At 41.1% G+C, this 20,269-nt stretch overlaps 1 protein-coding gene across 4 annotated transcripts in view; it reads left to right on the forward strand.

Annotated features, from left to right (window-relative positions):
• Nucleotides 1–20,269, forward strand: part of MID1 (midline 1) — a 230,442-nt gene that overhangs the window by 103,310 nt on the left and 106,863 nt on the right. Inside the window, exon 1 of one of the 4 annotated variants that reach the window (XM_058184612.1) lies at nucleotides 5,452–5,659. The exons of the other annotated variants lie outside the window; for them this stretch is intronic. The gene's annotated coding sequence lies outside the window, so the exon portion shown is untranslated. Of the gene's footprint in view, nucleotides 1–5,451; nucleotides 5,660–20,269 lie in introns of those variants that run through there. 4 annotated transcript variants of the gene reach the window in all.

Consider the following 20,269-nt stretch of genomic DNA (forward strand, 5'->3'; position numbering starts at 1 on the left):
TACCAACTGATTTGCATCTGGAAAAAGATTTCCTTCTGATTCACAAGTGCTAATTTATGAGTGGTTGTTCTTTTTTTTTCTTTTTTCTTTTTTTTTGCTTTAAGACCCCTTGGCAATTACAGATCAGGATTATTTAGCCTGATCTCCATTTTCCTAGCCATAGAACACACATGTTCATCAGGAGGGGCGGGATGACCCCGTACAGGGACCTGTTGAGGAGTTTAACGGTTATCTATACGATAAAAACATTCAGCTTCGGGATAGTTTAGACCAAAATTGCGATGATCCAAGTGGGATGGCAGAGGCACGTCTTGTTGAGGTTGTTTGGGATGAGTTTGAGACTGTGGCTCCCGAGGACGTGGACAGGTTACTGGGGAGGCTACATGCGACCACATGTTTACTGGACCCGTGTCCTTCCTGGCTGGTGCTGGCTACTCAGGAAGTGACACGAGGCTGGCTCCAGGGAATTATAAATGCTTCTTTGATGGAAGGGGTTTTCCCCGCTGCTTTGAAAGAGGCGGTGGTGAGACCCCTCCTCAAGAAGCCTTCCCTGGACCCAGCTATTTTGGGAAATTACCGTCCAGTCTCCAACCTTCGCTTTGTGGCGAAGGTTGTAGAGAGTGTGGTTGCATGGCAGCTTCCCCGGTACCTGGATGAAGCCGTCTATCTAGACCCGTTCCAGTCCGGCTTCCGGTCCGGTCACAGTACGGAGACAGCTTTGGTCGCGTTGGTGGATGACCTCTGGAGGGCCAGGGATAGGGGTTGTTCCTCTGCCCTGGTCCTATTAGATCTCTCAGCGGCGTTTGATACCATCGACCATGGTATCTTGCTGCACCGGTTGGAGGGGTTGGGAGTGGGAGGCACCGTTTATCGGTGGTTCTCCTCCTATCTCTCCAACCGGTCACAGACAGTGTTGACAGGGGGGCAGAGGTCGACTGCGAGACACCTTACTTGTGGGGTGCCTCAGGGGTCGATTCTCTCGCCCCTCCTGTTCAACATCTACATGAAGCCGCTGGGTGAGGTCATCAGTGGTTTCGGGGTGAGTTATCATCTGTACGCTGATGATACTCAGCTGTACTTTTCCACCCCGGACCACCCCAACGGTTGTCAAGTGCTGTCGGTGTCTGGAAGCCGTACGGGTCTGGATGGGGAGAAACAGACTCAAGCTCAATCCCTCCAAGACGGAGTGGCTGTGGATGCCGGCACCCCGGCACAGTCAGCTGCAGCCGCAGCTGGCTGTGGGGGGCGAGTTATTGGCCCCAACGGAGAGGGTGCGCAACTTGGGTGTCCTCTTGGATGGGCGACTGTCGTTTGACGATCATTTGGCGGCCGTCTCCAAGAGGGCCTTCCACCAAGTACGCTTGGTGCGCCAGTTGCGCCCCTTTCTTGACCGGGATGCCTTATGCACGGTCACTCATGCCCTTGTCACTTCCCGCTTGGACTATTGCAATGCTCTCTACATGGGGCTGCCCTTGAAGTGCACCCGGAGGCTGCAGTTAGTCCAGAATGCAGCTGCGCGGGTAATAGTGGGAGCAACTCGTTGCTCCCATGTAACACCAATCCTGCGTAGTTTGCACTGGCTTCCTGTGGTCTTTCGGGTGCGCTTCAAGATTCTGGTTACCACCTTTAAAGCGCTCCATGGCTTAGGACCCGGGTACTTACGGGACCGCCTGCTGTTACCTTTTGCCTCCCACCGACCCGTACACTCACACAGAGAGGGCCTTCTCAGGGTGCCGTCCGCCAAGCAATGTCGGCTGGCGGCCCCCAGGGGAAGGGCCTTCTCTGTTGGAGCTCCTACGCTTTGGAATGAACTTCCCCCTGGTTTACGTCAAGTGCCTGATCTTCGGACTTTTCGCCGTGAGCTGAAAACGCAGCTGTCAGGCCTGGAAACCATATTAGACTTTAGGTTTCCAGACGCTGCCACATTTTTCCCCTGAGGGGAAGAAGGGGGGCTGAGGGGTATGGTAACATTCTTTAGACGGTCAAGGTCGGATGGGGTTCACATCTGCAGGAAGAGTGGCAAGAAGATATTTGAATGGACTGGGAGAACGTGGGACCATGTGACCATCAAAGGGGTCAGGGGGGTGGGACTCTTGGGGTTTGTATAACTGGGGAAAAGAATCTGGAACTTCAGTTTTGGAATTGCACTCATCGTGTGCCAGTCTCCTCATGCTAGTAAAGAACTCTGGAAAAGAAATGTCTCTGAGTTTCTTTTACGCAGAAGAGGTATTTCTGGAACCTTGACAGCACCTATTTATTCAAGCGGGACTGGATTGAAATTTTATTGGGGTTATTTATATTTTAAGATTTTAAATTGTTTTAATTACTTTGGCCACATTATAATATGTTTTTTTAATTTCTTTTAATGTTTATATAGTATTTTTACTTGGCTGTACACCGCCCTGAGTCCTTCAGGAGAAGGGCGGTATAAAAATCGAAATAAATAAATAAATAAATAAATAAATGTACACAAACTGTATTATTCAGAGAACAAACCACTGATATACTGGTAATTATTTTTATTCAGTCACCTGTTTTGAAATTCCTATAATAAAATGGAGACCCAAAGGCAAATAGTGGTTATGGATCTATGCAACTCAGAACTATATTCTATGTTTTTCAATGACATTGCATTATTTTTTTTTTGCTAAAAACTGATATGCTTATTCTATTGAAGTTTGCATGAGCTGAAGTTTTCCTGTGAAAGAATAGAAATTAGAAACCATATGGCATTTCATACTAGGATATTATTTCTAATTACATTATGCAATAATTTATAATCACCCATTGGAAAGACAGGGCACTGTATTCTTATAGAAGTTAGACCATTTCCCAACTATATCTGAAAACTGGCTGATGGGCCAACAACAAAGAACTGAAGATTTCCGATCTGCCATTGGATTAGGGCATAGCCCTAATCCTCCACCATTTAAAACATTTTGTCCGATGAAGCAGTCTGTAAAACTGAAAAAAGTATTTTATATCTCTATAACTAACATTTAAATCAACTTAGATGCTGAATTCAACAGGTATTTGAAAACGAACGCAATGGATATTCACGAGAATTAATTGCCAGCCGCTAAGGCTATAGTTAAGGCTGACCAATTACATTAATTATACAATAATTAAGTATGTCAACTATTTCTAAAGCCATTTGATCATAGGCTTAGCTTTTATGTGCCATAAAAATAGCTTATTCAGCAGCTGCACTTCCATGAAATGCAATACCTTCCAACTTTGCAAGCAGCAAGAAGATTTACATAAAATAGCAAAGTAAACACTCATGAGAACACAAACAAATCAATCCACAAAAAGCAGATATATGCAGAAAGGAATCATATGGAGCATATCTGGTTCATTCTTTTCCCATCCCAATATCTTTCTGGTGTGGGAGAAAAAGATATTACCTGATATAAAAATGCCTATTGCACTAGAAAACAGTAGGCAATAGGATGTTTCAGATGACAATTGTCCAATATGACTATAGTAAGGAATTATGGGAATTACAGTTATTTCCTTTTTCTTTCTAGAGCTATGATGGTGAACCTGTGCCATGCAGAGCCCTCTCTGTGGGTATGCGCGTTGTCCCCAGCTGCTCTTCTGGTTTCCGGCACGCGCACACCCACTGGCCAGTTGATCTTCACGCATGCCGGAGGCCTGGAAACCCGAAGACCAGCTGGCCAGTGTGCATGCACACACCAGAAACCAGAAGACCATGCATGCGCTGGCCACCTGGTCTTCGGTTTTCCAGTGCTCTGGCACATGCAAACACCAGCTGGCCGGTGTGCATGCGCACACTGGAAATCAGAACAGGCGGCTAGCATGTGGATGTGCACTGGCCAGCTGGTCTTTGAGTTTCTGGGGCTCCGGCACACACACACGCACATATGTGCGTTCCTGTTTGGGCTCTTGGTGCTGAAAAGGTTCGCCATCACTATTCTAGAGCAAAATGCTAAGGAAGAGGCCTGGATAGTGTTTAAAACTCTTCCATTTGCCCATCAAATGAAATAAATAAGTAGGCTGTAAAGAGAAAAGGTCTCTTCCACCAATGTCAATCTATTCTCCCTCCCCCAGCCACCGCAAAAAACCATGACTGACACCTACTTTAAGGTCTTTCCGGTACGAGATGAAGGCCTTATTTTGTCTGGAAATAAGAATCAATGTCAGGATATTGAATAATATTTTGCTAATAATTTTCTTGTTTTACCTACTGTATTAATATTGCTGTTTTTGTTTATTTAATAAATAAGCACTGCCTGACTCCAGAACAACTTTAGGATTGATTTTTTTCTAATGATAATCCTACTGCTGCTGCTATATTTATTGATCTGTGCTTCTAAATTATCTTTATACCTTTCAGGGGACTCTGGAAGTTTGGCAGTTTAAACAAGAAACGGAATAAATGATGTATTAACTTTTACTCTGAATTATGGAGAATCTTTATGTATGTACATTGATGGGGCTCTAATTCTGCCTTGTGAATATCTTAAGGGAGAAAAAGGTCAATTTCATTATTTGACTGTGATATTTTGGCATGAGGATGAATTTCTCTGCTGTTCAGTTATAGCACATTTCTGGATTTGTGAGGCTCTTCAAAGTGATTTACACCACACTTAGATAAGTGCAGTTACTGCTATAGCAAATCCATGATGATGGGTTTTTTCAGACTTCAGATTTGCTTTTTATAAACCTAGAGATCAAAGGACAAATTTCCTTTAGAGTGGAATCTTCCCAGCCAAGGATAAATGTGTAAAAAAAAAAGTTGACTTGGTTTAAGCATGTAGCCCCTGACCAAAGCTGAACAGTGTAAACAAACTAAGTGCCATGTACTAAACCCAACTTCAAAGCAAGAGCTAGAGAGAGTGCAAACAAAAAAGGAAATAAAATACTATTCCAAATAGAAGCCCTTTATTTGTAAAAAGTAATTTTATTTTAATTCTTTATAGAGTATTTAAAATGCAAGTGTATTGCTTTAGCTTTGGAACTAAATTATGTGTGAAATATCAATTGGTTTTTCAATCCCCTTTTGATTAGTATGATTCCTTGGAAGATAAGGAACAATACCTAGGAATTTTCCTCCGGTTCTTTTATGATGGCAGATTGGCAGTATATAAGGTTTTATGCTCTCCATAGCTTCAATTCTGTCTTTGAAAATGTACAGGTTTTATTTTTTGTTGATAAATCTCAAGTCTTATTCGAGATTAGGAATGAATGCGCAGAAGGAAATACAAATGAAAATTGATCTTTTTACAGCACATGTTAACTTCCTTCTTTGTCGCTTTAGACACCACTTTCAGCCTCTGAAACCTTTAAAAGCTTTGCTAATCCTCATGTATGCAGCTTTACGTGCGATTCCTCCCTGCCTCCCCCCCCCCGGCTTTCTTCTGATTGGTGAAGCTATTTCATGGCTTAATTCAGCCCACAAATGCATATCTGAGTTGTAATTTGAAATCGGAGCTTAGGCAAAATCGCTTCTCTGCTGTTGGCGCAGGCTATTATAGGGACAAAGCTGGGAAAGTGGACGTTGTCCTCTGAAGCGCCGTGCGACAACAGGCACCGGGAGGCAAAAAGTTGCTGGCTTGTTGGGGAACTAGGAAACCGAATGGGTTTCTGCTGAACTTTTGGATGGATGGATAATGGAAGCCTAAACATGAAGCAGGTAAGGTGCCAGCGACTTGTTGCGAACCAGCTGGCGATCTCGGGAGATCCACTGAATCCAGCATGACTGGATAAGGACAACTCTTTGTTGTAGGATCGATGAGACGTTTGTAGAGATGGGGCTTTTTACTAAAATCCGGGCTGAGTTAGGAACGCCTTTTCCGGCCGCTCTTTCAGTTTCTAGTCGCTGATAGCTGACGGGATCACACTCAAATCGTGGTTCTGAACTCGCGGCCTCTTGAGATCAAGTCCCGTTTGTTTTACCGACAGTTCTGGGATTTCAGTTACCCCAAACTTTGTGCAATTAAACCTCCGTGTTATCAGTAGCCCAACGCGTACGGTATTTGGCGCTCACTATTCGTGTGCTGTTGTTAAGTGGCGCGTGCGTGCGTTTAGCATTTTAAAAAAGAAGGAAAACATTTGTTTTCGTTCAAGCTAGCAGATGTAAGAGGAGACAAAAGATCGTGTCGCTTTTATATGTGGTTTCAACCCTACAGGTCAAATGCGTATTAATTCTGTATGGTTTTATAATTCTTATTAAACACTTTTCAAGTTTTGGATTTCGGTATTTCAAGCTTGGATATTTAGCATCTGAAAATGCTTTTTCATTTTGTGAACCTTTGGGATATAACATGCCTTTTGAGTGTTTTATTTCATGAGTAGGAATATCCTCCACGGGGGTAGGGAAGCAAAGTAAAGAAAATAAAAAGGAAATAGGAAAGATTTGCACCTGTAGGGGAAATGGAATATTTTATGTAATTTAATGAAAACTACAAAGGTACTCCTAATTGTGGTTTAGATAATTTTGCTAACTGTGAAGAGAAAATTCTTTTTAAAAATTGCTTTTCAAATATTCCTACTTGTAGAATCGTCTTGCTTTGTGGAAAAGCAATTTAGTATTTGCTGCAGGAATGATCCAAGTGAGAGCCAGTTTGGCATAGTAAGGCACTAAACTGTAAACCAGGAGACTGTGAGTTTTAGCCCCACCATAGACACAAAGCCAGTTGGGTGACCTTGGGGAAGCCACTTTCTCTCAGCCCTAGGCAATGGCAAATCACTTCTGAAAAACCTTGCCAAGAAAACTGCAGGAACTTGCTCAGGCAGTCTCTGAGAATCTGACACAATTGAATGGAAAAAGAAAAAAACGATCAAAGCGGGAATCAGAGCATCACGGAATGTACTGCCACCAGGGGGAGCTCTGCCAAAAGGAAGGTTTTTAAAAAATGCCGCTTTTGAGTAAAACACTCATTTTCCTTGCTAAATTTTTAATCTCAGGATATTAAAATATAGTCATCGTTCATTTAAAAACACAAAAAATAATGTTTGAGAGGAAATAATAGGTAACAACATTGTAAGAAAATCTTTTTTTTTAATGGCTGAGGTTTCAAAATGTTCCTAGATGATGTTAGTGACACAAAAAGCAAGCATTTAGATCAGTGCTTCTCAAACTTGGCAACTTTCAGATGTGTGGCCTTCAATTCCCTGAATTCCTCAGTCTGTTGTAGCCAGACTGGAATTCTGAGAATTGAAGGCAACACACATTAACGATGCCAAGTTTGAGAAACACTGACTTCTTAAACTGTGACAATCTCATTACATACAGGTAATCCTTAATTTTTTTTTATTTTTTTATTTTTTTTATTCAAAAGGTTTTACAGAAAATTTTTTCCCCCTTTCCCCCCACCTCCCCTCCCCCCTCCCTTCACACACCCCCTTTCCCCCCCCCCGAACAAGCACAAGGTATAGTTAAAAATAAAACAAACATATGCTAAAAAAATTTCGTCCCAACTTAATTATACCCCTACAATCATCAATTCCTAACTTCCCCCGAAAACAATCAAAAATAATACATCATAATCATTCAAAGGCAGTCTGATAACTCTTAGTCTGATATCTACCGTATATACTCGAGTATAAGCCGACCCGAATATAAGCCGAGGCACCTAATTTTACCACAAAAAACTGGGAAAAACTATTGACTCGAGTATAAGCCGAGGGTGGGAAATGAGGCAGCTACTGGTCAATGTAAAAAATAAAGATAGAGCCAAGTAAAATAACATGAATATTTATTTGAACGAAAAACAATAAAAGTGCAAAAGGGGGAAGGAGGATTCCCAGCTCTAAACAAAGGGAAATCCCGGAATGCCAGCGCGAAAGGCGGTGCTCGCGTTCCTCCTCCCTTGCTCAAAAGCCCCAACATGATATTGGAATTGGATGCCATTATATACCTGCTGAGGGATAATTTGAATAACTTGAAAGATATAAAAGCTCTAAACATATTTGTTTAAAAATCTAAAATCTATACTTAAAATAAATGAACTGTTGTAAGTCAACAACTACCTGTCCAGTCTTGCCTACAATTATTTTAAACTAGGTGAGTTATTCATTTTTTCTCTTTAAAAATGTATTTGAACACACCGTTCTGAAACATGATTATTAAAGAATTTAGAAAATAGAAACTACACAAAAGCAAAAACTTGCATGGAATTTGTGATTTTTTAATATATTTTTCACCAGCATATTAAAGAAAAGTGTTAAATCTTTCAGTCCAAAAAGATTCACAGTCTATTAGGACTTATTATGTGTTGTTATGTATTTAAAAAGCAGCTGCGTGTTTTCTCTGCTGCTTTTCAAAATGTTCCAAATATGTTAATGGTTAAAAAAAAGCAAAGAAAGACTAATGGCTTAGTCTAGGACTCTTCATTATTACTAGAATGTAAAAAAGTTTTGGTATTGTCCCTTTAATGGAAGAGCCATATGTAATAGGACAAAAGTAAAGCTTAAGGATAGTTTTAGAAACAATCCATATATGGGTTGAAATATGACATATAATTTAATGGCTTTTGTGGGTGTGCTGTGAGAGACTTGATGAAGTTAGTGCCTGAACAGCAGTCAGTTGTACCTTTTAAGGATTCTGAGTTTTTAAAATGTATAAGAAATATTCTGTTCCAATTCAGCTGTGCCAATATCTAGATAGCTTAAACAAATTCTCAATTAACAAAATAATTCTTCTCACTTTCAGTAAGATTCACTGAATTCTATGACATTTCCAAAGCAATTCCTCTTCTTATATATTATGGAACTTATTTAACCCAGTGTGTAATATTACTTTACTAAGTCTCATGAACTGAATGCATATTTAGAACAGAGATAAATACCTTGATTGTCAACTTACTTTACTTACTTACTTTTACTTTTTCAGATTTATATACCGCCCTATCTCCCTAAGGACTCAGGGCGGTTCACAGGCAATTAAAAAACAAACATATAAATACAATTTAAAATCAGACATAAAAAACTTATTCAATAGCCAGATTAGTAAAAAACAATATAAATACTAAAAACCCCATTAAAACCAATAAATTTAAAAGCTAACCCAGCCCTGCGCAAATAAATAGGTGTGTTTTGAGCTCGCGACGAAAGGTTTGGAGGTCCGGAAGTTGACGAAGTCCTGGAGGGAGTTCGTTCCATAGGGTGGGAGCCCCCACAGAGAAGGCCCTTCCCCTGGGTGTCGCCAGACGGCACTGCCTAGCCGACGGCACCCTGAGGAGTCCCTCTCTGTGAGAGCGGACAGGTCGGTGAGAGGTACTCGGTAGCAGCAGGCGGTCCCGTAAGTAACCCGGCCCTATGCCATGGAGCGCTTTAAAGATTGTCACCAAAACCTTGAACTTACACTTCAACTCTAGTGGACCATTTCTATTTTTGGTAGTATTTGTTTCAATAAAATATCTTGCTCTTTCAAGAATGGGAGTGACCCATCTAAGCACACCAGTGCTCTTGAGAGGATTCTTGGCCAAGACAGGCATCTTCAAGGGCCAATTATAGGTTCCAGAACCAACAGCCAATTCAAATATTGGAAGTTAATTCACTGAAGCAAAATGTGTCCAAAATGATAGGCAGGGTATACTAATCTCACACTTATTTCTTTAAAAAATTGAAAATAAAAATTTAGACAAAAGCAGGCCACATGTTGCTATATAATTTTTCATAATAATGACACTCTATTTATTAAAGCTCAAGCAGACTGTCAAGTCTTTTCTATGAAACAGACCCCTACATTAGACAGATAAATGATGTTGACTAAAGAAGAATGCAAACCTTCAGGAACAGCACAGAGCCATATTGTTGTATTTGGCAGCTAACTATCATTCTGGGAAAGGGAGAATAAGCCACAGAGAGGAAATTGTTGCTGTTCACGAGGATAAAATTCAACATTCTTTAAAGAGAAGACAAGTCAGCAAGTTCTGAGGAAACTAGCAATGCAATTTTAATTATATAAATCCATTAAACTTTATTTGAAAAACATACAGTTATTTAGTATGCTTATGGCATATTAAAGAAGAATGTGTTAGAAAAGATTATCAGATTGAACATTTAATAAGGGAATAATTATAGGCACAGAACAAACAATGCTTATGTTGACAGCAATAGAAAGTTAGTTCCCTACCTGAGTTTTGAAACTGAGACTTACAGACATGCCAAAAACCATCATGCCTCAACTAAATCTTCTAACCTTTAACCTTATTTTTGATAAGGTAGAGAAATACCTGAACAGATAAGTTGTAATTATAGATGCAGCCTTTCTGAATTTTCATCATCCCTATTTAGTCTTTAAAAATTACAATTGCATATGTAATTCTTGACATGCTTATATAGGAAACATCACTCTGTACTCAATAGTTTAAGATGGTAGCACTGTTGGTCTTTCTAGATTTTTACAATTCAGTCTTCTAAGATAGGTTAAATTTAGCATACCGTATCAGAAACATGTCATTTCTTGTATCATACCTTTGGAATCTTTTTAAAGGTACACACACACACACACACACACACACACACACACACACAACTCAACAGTTTCTAAAGATGCTGGTAGAAAGGGTTGATTTGAAAACAGTGTCAGGCTCCAAAAACTGAAGTATCTTCTGACAAGGCATGTCCATCCTACCCCTTTCAAGAAAACCATATGAGGCCCTCTTCCCCAGGTCTTGTGAGGAAAGTATCTTGCATGACCTTAGGAAGAAAGCCTTCTGCAGCCAGTAGTAGCCTGTTGTGAATACCAGGCTGGGCAAGTTGTAAGTGTCTTCATTCAATGCTGCTGTTTCTTCAGTCCCTGAACAAATTATTGTAAGATGAGGACTAAATGTATGGTTATTTTATTGTTGATGAGCAGGGAAATATGTTTTATATATCGTGTTTCTATTTTTTAAAAAATTGCACTCTAAATACAGTTTTGGTCAAGTTTCCAGTTAGTGAAGGTTTATATGTATACAACAACACGGGTTTAATTGTTTTAATTATCTTGGAAGTTTTTATGGCCATTCATCTTAAGCAAATAATTCTAAATGGTTCACAGTAAAATAAAACAATATAAAAAGCAAGTACAAATAAATGTAAAAATACAAAGTTGAGGCAAATCTTATATCTTATTTATTTATTTATTTATTTATTTATTTATTTGATTTTTATACCGCCCTTCTCCCGAAGGACTCAGGGCGGTGTACAGGCAGAATAAAACCAACAAAGAACAATATACAATATACAAAGTTAAAATATCAATTAAAAACTTATTAAATGAGCCTGAAAAATTTAAGAAATTTACCATAAAACCAAAAACCCCATTAAAATTGCTAAAAATTTGAGTTTAAAATTCCATTCAAGCCAGCCCTGCGCGAATAAAGAGATATGTTTTCAGTTCGCGACGGAATGTCCGAAGGTCAGATATCTGGCGTAAGCCCGGGGGGAGTTCGTTCCAGAGTGTGGGAGCCCCACAGAAGGCCCGTCCTGGGGCCGCCAGCCGACATTGTTTGGCGGATGGCACCCTGAGGAGTCCCTCTGTGAGAGCGCACGGGTCGGTGGGAGGCATGTGGTAGCAGCAGGCGGTCCCGTAAGTACCCAGGTCCTAAGCCATGGGCGCCTTAAAGGTCGTGACTAACACCTTAAAGTGCACCCGAGAGGCCACAGGTAGCCAGTGCAGCCTGCGCAGGAGAGGTGTTACATGGGAGCTGCGTGCAGCTCCTCTATCACCAGCTGCGTTCTGGACTAACTGAAGCCTCCGGACGCACTTCAAGGGAGCCCCATGTAGAGAGCATTACAATAATCCAGCGAGAGGTAACGAGCGCGTGAGTGACCGTGCATAAGGCATCCCGATCAAGGAAGGGGCGCAACTGCCGAACCAGGCGAACCTGGTGGAAGGCCCTCCTGGAGGCGGCCGTCAAATGATCTTCAAACGACAGCCGGTCATCCAGGAGGACACCCAAGGTGCGCACCCTATCCTTTGGGGCCAATAAATCGCCCCAACAGCCAGCTGCGGTTGCAGCTGGCTGAATCGGGATGCCGGCATCCACAGCCACTCCGTCTTGGAGGGATTAAGCTTGAGCCTGTTTCTCCCCATCCAGACCCGTACGGCCTCCAAACACCGGGACAGCACTTCAACAGCTTCATTGGGGTGGCCCGGGGTGGAAAAGTACAGCTGGGTGTCGTCAGCGTACTGCTGGTATCTCACCCCAAAGCCACTGATGATCTCACCCAGCGGCTTCATATAGATGTTGAACAGCAGGGGCGAGAGGATCGACCCCTGCGGGACCCCACAAGTGAGGCCCCTCGCGGTCGACCTCTGCCCCCCCGTCAACACCGTCTGCGACCGGTCGGAGAGATAGGAGGAGAACCACCGATATACGGTGCCTCCCACTCCCAATCCCTCCAACCGGCGCAGCAGGATACCATGGTCGATGGTATCAAAAGCCGCTGAGAGGTCTAACAGGACCAGAGCAGAGGAATAACCCCTGTCCCTGGCCCTCCAGAGATCATCCACCAATGAGACCAAAGCCGTCTCTGTGGTGTATTCGGGTCGGAAACCGGACTGGAACGGTCCAGATAGACATCTTCATCCAGGTACTGGGGTAGCTGTCGAGCCACAGCACTCTCTACAACCTTCGCAACAAAGCGAAGATTGGAGATCGGACGATAATTACTTAAAATAGCTGGGTCCAGAGAAGGCTTCTTAAGGAGGGGTCTCACCACCGCCTCTTTCAAGGCGGCGGGGAAAACTCCCTCCAACAAAGAAGCATTGATAATCCTCTGGAGCCAGCCTCGTGTCACCTCCTGAGTAGCCAGTACCAGCCAGGAAGGGCACGGGTCCAGTAAACATGTCGTGGCATGGAGCCTCCCCAATAACCTGTCCACGTCCTCGGGAGCCACAGGATCAAACTGATCCCAAACAGACTCAACAAGACGTGCCTCCTCTCCCCCGCTTGGATCATCCCAAATTCGGTCCAGATCGTCCCGGAGCTGAGCGATTTTATCGTATAGATAACCACTAAACTCCTCGGCGCGTCCCTGCAAAGGGTCATCCCGCACCTCCTGATGAAGGAGGGAGCGGGTCACCCAAACAGGGCGGCCGGGCGGTTATCTGCCGACGCAATGAGGGTGGGCGTGTCGCCTCGCCTCCCCATTGCCACTAGGTAGGTCCTAGTATAGGACCCAACTAGTGTCCGATCAGCTTCGAGCGACTGGACCTCCAGGTGCTCTCTAGGCGTCTTCGCGGCGTTTCATCTCCCTCAGCCCCTCGGAGAACCAAGGCCAGACGAGACCCACGCCGGGTCAGAGGCGCAGAGCGACACGGTCCAAGACCCCGCCGCCTGTTGTGATCTTCAATCACAAGCAACAATAAAGTCAGTTTTGCCTAGTGGTTAAGGCACCAGGCAAGAAAGCAGCAAGTTCTGAGGAAACTAGCAATGCAATTTTAATTATATAAATCCATTAAACTTTATTTGAAAAACATACAGTTATTTAGTATGCTTATGGCATATTAAAGAAGAATGTGTTAGAAAAGATTATCAGATTGAACATTTAATAAGGGAATAATTATAGGCACAGAACAAACAATGCTTATGTTGACAGCAATAGAAAGTTAGTTCCCTACCTGAGTTTTGAAACTGAGACTTACAGACATGCCAAAAACCATCATGCCTCAACTAAATCTTCTAACCTTTAACCTTATTTTTGATAAGGTAGAGAAATACCTGAACAGATAAGTTGTAATTATAGATGCAGCCTTTCTGAATTTTCATCATCCCTATTTAGTCTTTAAAAATTACAATTGCATATGTAATTCTTGACATGCTTATATAGGAAACATCACTCTGTACTCAATAGTTTAAGATGGTAGCACTGTTGGTCTTTCTAGATTTTTACAATTCAGTCTTCTAAGATAGGTTAAATTTAGCATACTGTATCAGAAACATGTCATTTCTTGTATCATACCTTTGGAATCTTTTTAAAGGTACACACACACACACACACACACACACACAAAACTCAACAGTTTCTAAAGATGCTGGTAGAAAGGGTTGATTTGAAAACAGTGTCAGGCTCCAAAAACTGAAGTATCTTCTGACAAGGCATGTCCATCCTACCCCTTTCAAGAAAACCATATGAGGCCCTCTTCCCCAGGTCTTGTGAGGAAAGTATCTTGCATGACCTTAGGAAGAAAGCCTTCTGCAGCCAGTAGTAGCCTGTTGTGAATACCAGGCTGGGCAAGTTGTAAGTGTCTTCATTCTATGCTGCTGTTTCTTCAGTCCCTGAACAAATTATTGTAAGATGAGGACTAAATGTATGGTTATTTTATTGTTGATGAGCAGGGAAATATGTTTTATATATCGTGTTTCTATTTTTTAAAAAATTGCACTCTAAATACAGTTTTGGTCAAGTTTCCAGTTAGTGAAGGTTTATATGTATACAACAACACGGGTTTAATTATTTTAATTATCTTGGAAGTTTTTATGGCCATTCATCTTAAGCAAATAATTCTAAATGGTTCACAGTAAAATAAAACAATATAAAAAGCAAGTACAAATAAATGTAAAAATACAAAGTTGAGGCAAATCTTATATCTTCAATCACAAGCAACAATAAAAAGTCAGTTTTGCCTAGTGGTTAAGGCACCAGGCAAGAAAGCAGGAGACCATGAGTTCAACTCCCATTTTTGCTTTGAAAGGATGACTTTTGGGCACAATTCTCTAACTCACCTCACATGATTGTTGTTGACAGGAAAATAGGAGGGGGAAGGTGTGTTGGATATGCTTGCTGCCTTGAGTTGTTTGTAAAAATAAAAAGATGAGATACAAATAATTAATAATGTCTGTGGGAAAAGCCAGGTTTTTATAGCCTTTTGGAAGGCCAATGGAGCTGGGATTATTCAGATTTCCAGGTGACAGGGAGACTATTTCATAGAGTCGGTGCTGTAAATTTACTGTGACAGTTAAGTAAAGGACACTGAAACCTTCATTGGTTAAATTGGCATAGCTGACACATCTTCTAAAATGTAGCATTTTAGAAAGCTGTCATTTTTTTAAAATATGGATTTGCTGCTCTGTCTTAATTAACATGATTGAATTAACATGACAGAATTCAATTTGAAAATAGAAAGGGGGAATTTTAGTTGAAAAATATACATAGAATGCATACATTAGTTTAATTAATAGGAGAGCAATATTTTTTTTGCCATTTGTGGCAAAATATAACAGTGTAAATATAATCAATCAAAAACTGCTGAATAGCAATTCTCTAGTTAAAATAATGTTTGACATTTAATGTGGCCTTGTAGCTCATAAGTGCTTCATTACCATCTCTATGTATAGAGAACTTAATAGATTTTACTATACAAAACAAATCAGTAATTATTATAAGTGGTGTAAATTACATTAATGATGGGTTCTAAAGAGGCATGTAATTGGGGATTGGAGTGCTCAATAAATCCATGCCAGTGAAAAATATTTTGGCTTCCATACTTCTATAGAATTAAAATGATAACAAGGACAATAAAAGTTGGAGGAACCCATTTAGGTCAAGCCACCTGCTCTGTGTTCATATCCAAATTAAAGCAAATAGTTGTCTAGCCTGTGCCTGAACCTCTCCAATGAAGGGGACTCAACTGTCTCTCTGGATAATTGGTTTCACTGTCACTTTGGTCTTACTAAATTGTTTCTGACATACCACTGGAATCAGCTTTCCTGCAATTTAAATTATTAAATTATTCTGCAACTTGCACTGTGAAATGAGAGGGAATGCCTTGAACTTCTGTGTGACATCTTTTAGGTATTTATATCTTGTCTAACTCCCACAACCAGCACAATCTCCATAGCTTCTATTTCTTGTTGCCCTTCCTTGAACTTTTTCCAGATTCTCTGAATCCTTTGTAGAATGTGATGATGAGAATTGGGTGTAGTATTCAGGCTGGGTTTTGACCAAAGCAAAATACAGTCACATGCTTTGGAAAATGTTCTTGATACTGCCTAAAGTTATATTGCCCTCCCCCATTTTTGAGACATATACACTGTTTGTCCATATTCATTCTGAAGTCTGTACCTAATTGTTAATCAGCATGTCATGCGGCATTTTGTCAAACGCTTTGCTAAAATCAGGATGTATCACCCAGCATTTTCATAATCTTTTAAGAAAGTTCTCTTCTCAAAATCCATGTTCTCTTTTGGTAATTACTGCTTTGTTTTCGAAGTGCCTACAGATTACATTATTTATGAACTGCTATAGAATATTCCCACATGTTTATTTAAGTGGGTTGATATGCCACTCCAATCCATAACACTGAGTAATGTACATTCCATAGTTCATTAAAAATGAAAACAATAGGGCCAAAATGATAACAGATCACAAAAAATGCAAATATTTTTCATCTCAACATAACTCCATGTGTGTTGAAACTATATCTTCAGGAGATACAAGAGTTGAATCTTATTAACCTTCTAGAATCCTACCAATCAAGAAGCTTCTCTTCCCTGAAGGTAAGCAATTTCTGAGGAGGGAGACTAACACTGAAAATGTTTACAGTTGATTCCCTGCTGATGACATTCCCTAGAACCCACAATTTGTCCTATCCCAACACATTTGTGTGTATATCTGTGTGTATTTAAAATCAGTTGGACAATTCACCTCAAAAAGATCTCAAAATATATCATTAGATATTTAACTAATTTATATGTTAATATAACATTATTTTTTTTTGAAGATGCTATTTTTGAGTGGATGCTTTTGCTTTATTGATAAAGCAAATATTGTTTTGTGAAAACTAACAAAAGGAAAAAAGAAAGGATACTAGGAAACTTTATGATTGTGAAAAGTTTGATATTAAAAAAAATGGAAGGATATTCATTCACTTTCAGTTCTACAGAGAAATGAAGAACTTGCCCCTCCCTCCTTATTTCAACAAGCCCTTTTTGGGCGAGGGAGTTTTGACTAGAGAATTGCATAAAAACTTGGTTTACACTAATCTGTATGAATGATCTTTCACATAATTTACACTTCCTTAAAGTTAAACTGACTTAGGTATAAACAAATCAACTGTACAGAACACTATGAATATTTATGTAATAACTAGTCCATGAATGAACACACTTGTACTTTTTCTATTTTATTTGAAAAATATTTTTTTTTAAAAATAGAAGTCAGTGACAATGAAATGCATATACTTAAATCTGCTTTTAGAACGAATGAAATACAAAAGGGCTTAACTATTTGAATTATGTTGTAGGCAATCAAAAAATGTATGCATTTGTTCCGATTTCTCTTAACTATGATTTATAGAGTTATACGTTACTCAATTATGAAAACAAATTGATATTTTGTAGATGGCACTCTGATTCCCAGAGTTGCCAACCTTCATTGAATCTTTTATTATATCGGTTTTCATTGCTTAGACTTTTCAATTTAAAATTTAGTCCTTGCTTTCACAAAATATGGGGGCGGGGAATAACCTCAGCTTTTAGTGAGAATTTTTCCCATCCTTCTCTATTGTTCCTTTGGATTGAAAAAAAATGTACTTTCTGTCTGAGAATGTTGCTGCTGTATTTCATAGATAATAAAAGGAGGAAAAATGCACAGCCTCCATAGGCTGAGAGTGTATCAGTTAATTAGGAGCTGGACATTGCACAGTTGGAAGTCTGGCAAGCTTTGTGTATGTGTACATGTGTGTGTGTTGTCTGCCTTCTTTGATCACTTGTGTGGTAAATAGACATGCAGAGTAACCATGGCAACATGTGCTATAAGTTTGTGGGAACAGGGGAGACTCAATCACTGAACAAAGGATAGTTTGTTAGAATAGTTGGTTATGATTACAAAAAGGTGGTAACAATCAGGCTATTTAAAAACATACGTTCTGGGAGGAAAATGCCTATTTATGTTGCCAATTTAAAAGCAAAATATGTTTCTCTAGCTACAAATCTATTGCTAAGTGCAAAGAAAAAGCAGAAATAAGTAAAAAAAATTAAACATCCAACATTTCATTAAATGATGTGGGTGGATGTCCACAGAAAGTAACACAATAAAACAAACTGATTGGTTATTTATTTATTTATTTATTGAATTTTTATACCGCCCTTCTCCCGAAGGACTCAAGGTTATCTGTTTGTAAGGTTCAATTGGGTGAAACAGTGTGTCATAGGGCAACAATTTTTTCAACAAATGTACTTCAAATGGACTAACTTACAAAATGTCCCGACCCATTATTCCCACGGGAATGAAAGTTGGAAAAGTTGGAAGGTTACAACTTGCTTTTGCAAGTCTCCTCCACCCCTGCAACTGCCCCAGCTCTTACATGCTCATGCCACACTGGCCACTCGTTCATCTCTGCTCATCCTTCTTGACCTGCAACATCGCCAAATAAACCCTATCTGATATCCACAGTACCTGTCATGCCTTGTACATTCTTCCCAATCTCACAGCACCCCTGTGTGCCCTCCTTGTTAGGAGGATGTGCAAAGGTGTGCCAGAGGCACCATGCAGTTTGGAAGAGTGCACGGGGGGAGGTGCACAAAAGACACCACATGAGTCACGGAATGTGCGAGGAGTGTGCAGGGTACACAAATACTGTAGTACTGTGCAAGCTGGAGGGCTTATGTAGGCTTCGGCGGGATTAGGATACACAAGAGAATGAGGGTAGTTCAGGGGTGTCAAACTCAAGGCCTGGGGGCCAGATCTGGCCCATGGGGTGCTTAGATCTGGCCCATGGGGTACCTAGATCTGCCCTGTGGGGCTGCCCTGGAAACAGCGAAAGACCGGCCCACAATGCCTCTACCAGTGAAAATGGCCCTCAAGAGGGCCATGTTTAACCCCCTGAGCCTCCTACAACCCTCTGCCAATGAAAACGGAGCTCGAGAGGACCGCAAGTGCTTGGGCCACCACAAGCCCCCTTGACACGAATGGCGTTAAGCTGGCCATGTCTCCCCAGCCCCCTGAGGTCAAACAACCGTGATGAAATTGAGTTTGACACCCCTGGTCTAGTTGTATCTAAAAGTTAAACCAGTAGGAAAAAAATGCAAATTTCCCAAAAGGTTCTGAGAATAATTTTTTGCAATTAAATAATTTCTTCGCTTATAATATATAATATATGACTGTAAATCCTTGTTTTAGATATATGCAGTTATTTTGAAATTTAACTGTTCTGGGCAAAACCAAAGGCAAAGAAATAGAAATAAATATTTTCCATTAATGTTATATACAGACACTCAATAACCTCAGTAAAGGTTTGTATTTTTATCTTCAAAATGTTAAACTTTTTTTTATTTGGATTGTAGAATGTTAGAATAAAAATAGTTTAATAATGGGCATCTTTGCAGAAACCTAACAACTCCACCTCTTATAACTTAAAAATATAGTAGAGATTAATTTCAGCAATATAATTTGAGGATATTCCATAAGCAGCAAAATCAGAGCAGAGAACAAATGGAGATTTCTCATTCTGCAATTAAAAGTAATTGCAGTGATATAACAACAAACTTACATGTGTTTAGACTTAGGAACTCTATGTTATCAAATTGTTCCCTGATCCTGGACTATAGTGGGTAGGTAGGTGGTCATATATTAACCCTAAACTACGGGGGAGGGGGGAAATGGGTGTCAGCCTCCCAGAGGCCCTGTGGAAGCCGAGAGCTGGGCCTGAAAAGCAGCCAAGGCAGCCCTTCAGCCAAGCACGGCGGACCCAGAGTGCGCTAAATTAGGGCAAAGGCTGCCTGGGAGGGGGGATACCCAGTGAGTCTCGGCCAGCTTTCAGGCCCAGCTCTCAACTTCTGCAGGGTCTGCGGGCAGCTGCCACCCACTCACCCTCGGTCCTGTATCCAGCCCGCGATGGGGGGGATGCACCTCCTCCGGGCCAGCCTCCGGAAAGAGCGCTGAACTGGGGCAGAGTCACTGCGATGCCACTTGTGCAGCCCTGGGATATCTGCCTGCTCGCTAGGAGCACCGCTGCCAAGCGCTGGCCCCTTGGGATTGAACGGCAGGGTGCTCAGGCCGGCAGAGGTGCGTGGAAACTCTGGAACCCCTCAAGGCATTTGGAACAGATCATGTCGTCCAAGGTTTTGCTCCCCAAGAAGGGCTCTGTTGTGGAGGGCTATGTGACTGGACCAGCATTTTCTCTTAGGCCTTCCGCCTCACAGGGGGTGGCAGGAGGAGGAAGTGTGTGACCGGGAAGGCTGCCAAAGTTTGCAGCCAAAGCTGGGATGCAAACCCATAAGTATGTATGAAGTCTTCTGCCTTGAGCAGAAGGTTGAACTAGAAGACCTCCAAGGTACCTTCTAGTCTATGATTCTAAAGGCTCCAA

Source organism: Ahaetulla prasina, chromosome 5 (assembly GCF_028640845.1).
Source record: "Ahaetulla prasina isolate Xishuangbanna chromosome 5, ASM2864084v1, whole genome shotgun sequence".
NCBI classification, from domain to species: domain Eukaryota; kingdom Metazoa; phylum Chordata; class Lepidosauria; order Squamata; family Colubridae; genus Ahaetulla; species Ahaetulla prasina.